The sequence below is a fragment of the Montipora foliosa genome, chromosome 7, assembly GCF_036669935.1.
Source record: "Montipora foliosa isolate CH-2021 chromosome 7, ASM3666993v2, whole genome shotgun sequence".
In the NCBI taxonomy this organism is placed as follows: domain Eukaryota; kingdom Metazoa; phylum Cnidaria; class Anthozoa; order Scleractinia; family Acroporidae; genus Montipora; species Montipora foliosa.
In genome coordinates this window covers 15164104-15169103 of record NC_090875.1, presented here as the reverse complement: position 1 = coordinate 15169103, position 5000 = coordinate 15164104, and the positions used below count along the sequence as shown (strand labels likewise).

The following is a 5000-nucleotide window of genomic DNA, read 5'->3' as shown; positions in this document are numbered from 1 at the left end:
ACGGGACAACTTTAGTCGCATTACCTCTTCGTCGAATTCTAATGCTTAACACAGGAATTTTTAGTTATTGTGAAAATCTTTCTATATTTGTTGGCAATCATCCTTTCAAATTTCAGAGAAAGCGACCGGTCTGCGAATATTTTACGAGTTTTTTTCAATGAGATGTCAAAAGGCCAAGTGGATGTTATACGCATAATCGGGCAAGTTGCGCGTGTGACCCGTTATAAATATTTTTTCACAAAATGTTCCCGAATCGTCAAGTATCACCACAGAAGAAACGAAAATCATTCTAAAAGCTTATTTTACGCAAAAAGTAGGTTCTGGAGGTAATTTTGAGTGTGGAAATCAGGTTTACAGCAGACGACAAATGCAAACTTACGAGCCATGGTATATTCTGGTATATTTAATTAAGTTAACACAACAGAAAGAGTCGCTTACCTTATATTTTGACACGAAAATGCTTTACTATTGCCATAAAAACTATCCAGTTAAGCTCGCATATTACACATGATGAGTTCATAAAAGCCACCATTTTCCAGCGTAATGCTTTTTGAAACAAACAACATATGTGCTATAAGAGGCAAAAAACCCTTCCTATTTAATTTAATACGTGCGTGAAGACAAGAAACTCAATCGTGTCAAATTACACTCCGTGTCAAAAACGCAACACGGTACATAAATTTCCCTGGAGTGTTTAGCATCAAACCCTTCACTGAAAAACCCTTTACTTGAATTATCAAGCAAAAAATGGGCAACAAGCTTTCTTTCAAATAATTTTTGACTAACAGGAATTTGTGAAATTTCCAATTGTTAGCAGAAGACTGTGCAGAATTGAGTACAGATCCAAGTCTCTGTTTTGTTAAACCCATAAGTTATTGGAGAATTTTCCATTTGATTTCAGCGTTGTACAAAACACCACACTCGTAAAATATTAGAACTACATCTCACTTTGATTACGGCTCGACGGGCGACAGATTGTTGTCGAAGTCCATTACTCGTCGCTTTTAAGATTCCAGATTTTTTTTTCAGCGCCTTCCTTGTTCAGTATCCAATTGACTTTCCATTATTAAGCTCCATAAGGGTATATTTTGCTTAAAAATCCACTAAAACGCCATTCGCGTTACATGACTTTCGACGCCATTGCCGGATACGTTAATCATTCTACTGTGTCCACCAGAGAAATCTACGCATTTCCCACTACCCTCTCGATCCTAAGACAATACGACGAGAAGGCTCTATGCATAAAGACACCACTTAGCAGGGGAGTGACAGGCAAGACTTTTCCCGACACGGAAAATAACAAAACTAGACCCTCCGTGAGGGTACACTGGGTTGCCTGTAGTACGTGCAGCGTTCCAGGCAATTTTTTTCAAGTTGGGGGGTCATTAAGACCATTTACTGGGTCACCCAGAAGTCATACCAGCAGAGGCCCTTTGGCTCTCAGGTCCTCACACATTCGTATGACGAAACCGATCCTTTTCTGAGGATAAAAAACCTGGCTACCGGCCTATTAATTAAACATTTGTAAGAAAGAAGAAATTCCTGTCCTCTTTAGAAAAAATTGACACGCATTGCTTACGTGTGGTAGTGAAGTAACACAGCTGTGTGTTGTCTTCCAGGAGATTCAAGTTGTCCTTGTGTATTATGTAGCTCTAACAGTGCACGATATTGTTTTGGTATTGTCTATCATTGTAGTGCCATGGTTAAAGTCTTAGGTAAATAGCCCCCTGAGAAGACATGTGGTTACTCGAAAAGTACCAAACCCAGAAAGATTGAAGAAAATAACATTGGCTTCTACGCTGAAATGTTGATCATTTCCAAGTTCCCTCTCAACTTCTTTTACCACAAGTTTAAGCGTGCACTTTGAGCGTCTGACAGCTTTGTATTTTACAAAAGTTCATTGAAGTCAACCCCTATCCGGCGGGGTTAGTATTTGGATGGGTGACCTAAAAATTATACGGGATCGGCTATTCATCGAGTTACGAGTTGAGTTGAGTTTGAGTTGAGTTTGAGTTAAGTTTGAGTTAAGATTAAGTTACAGTTTTTGGCGTTTTTCGGAATTAAAAGTAGTAAATATTCAGTACAAGTCACTTCGAAAACTGTTTTCTTCGCGTTGAAAGATATATTTGCATAAAATTTTGCAAAATGGCATGGCTTTCCAATGATCAAAACAATCTTATAATTATTACACCTTTCACGGCATCATTCTCGTTGCTACTGTTAAGTCTATCGACGTCAAAACGATGCCTTAGAGAGATACATGGGCTGTATTGTTAAGCCAGTTAAAGCTGGCCCGGCGGCTACGATGAACCGTATTTGTTGTCCGGCATCATGGTCGATCAACACGCCGTAAACGAAAGAGGGAAACATTTGACGAAGTGAGCCCGCATTACGCTTTTTGCTCATAACCGCTGAAGTCCAAGTGCTGAAACTGGTAAAGTGTTAAACAAGAATACTGCCGTGCATGAAATTTTAAGATTGTTTTGATCAGTTTAAAACCATTTCGCAAATATACACCTGTGCACTTCACGAAAACGGTGTTTGATGGTCTTCTCAGTGACTTCTACTTAATATTTATTAGGTTTAAGTGCCAAAAATGCCAAAAACCGTAACTCAATATTAACTCAATCTTAACTCAAACTCAACTCAAACTCAACTCAAACTCAACTCAACTCGTAACTCGATCAATAGTCTATCTCAAATTATACCACTCCGTAACAGAAGCAAAGGACCGAAAGTTCTAAGCAAGGTACAGATTTTGTTAGCTTGCTTTATTCAAAACAAATATTGAAGCAAAGATGAATAAATATTGATACACAGCTTTTAGGAACAGCAGAAGGAAGTTTTCAGGATGGTCGATCGAGAATAAAATATTTTGTCATCAGCAACAACATTTACGACATGAAAACAACATTAATTTTGAACCCCGAATATAAAAAGTTACGATCAACGACAAACATTTTGGGATATTTTTGCTACGTTCAATTTCGCTACTGTACTTTTGGCCGCAAAAGTAAAGCGCAAAATCGAAGTGACATCGGAATCAGCGGGCTCCGTGATGAAGTTTATACCGCGGCGGCGAAACAGTGAAGCATCTGTGTCAAACGATGGCAAGATACAAGGTTTTGTTTTTGTTAGTTTTCTTTTTCTTTAAGTTTTATAAAGTTTGACAAGAAAAAATTTCCAGCGAAAAATTAATCGAAACAAACAACATATTTACTATTAGAGGAAAAAATACCTTCCTATTTCAATTGCGTGCGTGCAAACAAGAGATGCAATTAAATACATGTACAGTTTTGACAGTTCACATCAAACCCATCAGTATGTCTTGTTCAGTATCCAATTCGCTTGCCATTATTGAGCTTCATAAGGGTACATTTTGTTCAAAGATCCACTAAAACGCCATTCGCGTTACATGACTTTCGACGCCATTGCCGGTTAAGTTAATCGTTCTACTGTGTCCACCAGAGAAATCTACGCATTTCCCACTACCCTCTCGATCCTAAGAAAATACGCTTAGAAGGCTCTATGCACAAAGAAACCACTTAGCAGGGGAGTGACAGGCAAGACTTTTACCGACACGGAAAAAAATTAAAAAAAAAAAAGAAAACGAAAAATAAAAAAACCACGAAATTAAAGACAGATTCCGACTGGGTTTGGCAACCCAGTAAAAACCCACGAAAAGAAACTGAGATTCCGACTGGGTTTGGCAACCCAGTAATTACTTCAGTAGGTAGGTAAATATATTAGGGAAGAATGAATGAATGAGAAGATGGATATGTCTGAACAAATATGTATTGAATGAATGAGTTAGGATATCGGGATGACAAATCTAGGCTAGCTGTAATAAAATTCCATGAGACTTAACTGAAGAAATAGATAAAGAACTGAACAACGGAAAAGAGGCCTCCGAAATTCTTGTAGAAAGGATATAGGATTTATGTTTGAATTACTTCGATCTCCAAGACGAAACATCTTAAAAGTGGTTTAATAGATTTGCAAAACGAGAATTGTATTTTGTTACGTGAACACTAAAGCTGACGAAAATACATGTGTCGTTTCGATGAAGTGATTACCTCGTGCACTGGACATGACCAGTCCCATTTTCAAGAAATACCTCAAAACGTCACATCCCAGTTATCTAATGCTGTTAAAAACTGTACAATTCGTCCAAATATGTCCCCAATTACGTCAGTTGTTCTCTATTCGTCTTTTACCTCGTCTTTTTGCCTTGACTTAACGATTGTATCCTTTCATTACACGCTAGTCGCAACCGAAAAAAAGTTATCGTGGCTGACAATACTGTGACATCAGAATTAACAGCAGAAGTAAGCTTTCCACGTATAAAGGTCACATGTACAGGAAATTTGAACTTTTCTTGCCACGAGTGGTATATAGGTTGAGAAGCAACCGGAAAATGTGATTCACTTGCACAGAAGTAGAAATGGTACAATAAGAACCATGAAAAGAATGGTACAGTAGGCGTTGAATAAAAATCAATACTTTTTGCAGAGTGGGCTGAGCTGTGATAAAAAAATGGACAAATGCTGAGCTCAGCAGTAGATTGAGTGATATCAGTTCACATGCTGCCAAACCTGCCTCTTTTCCACTAAGCCGAAAGTAGTGACAATTAAGCGAAGAAACTGTTTTGGATTATGAAATCAACGGGGTATTTCCTCTCCGACTTTGCAACATCGTTGTGAATGGTGGCTTTGAATGCTACTGTTGTCGGTTCTATAGATTCTTTGGCTTCGTTTCATTCATTTAAGTGAGTCGAAAGCTCATGTAGTTACTTTGTGTATTGTAGAGCGTGGACTTTGGTAAAATATCACACAGAGACAAGGAGGGATGTCGGAGTACAATATTTAGGAAAAGGTTCCTGACAAGATCAAATTTTTATCTTCTTAGGAGAAAATCATGAAGCTTGCCAAGTTGATAATCGATGATTTTGGAAGGTTGAATCAAAATGAATGTCAGAGTTTACATCTACTTGCAGTTTT

At 38.0% G+C, this 5000-nt stretch overlaps 1 protein-coding gene across 4 annotated transcripts in view; it reads right to left on the bottom strand.

Moving 5' to 3' along the window:
• LOC138010808 (uncharacterized) overlaps positions 1-5000 on the bottom strand; it is a 31815-nt gene that overhangs the window by 26096 nt on the left and 719 nt on the right. The gene's annotated exons all lie outside the window — the stretch shown is intronic.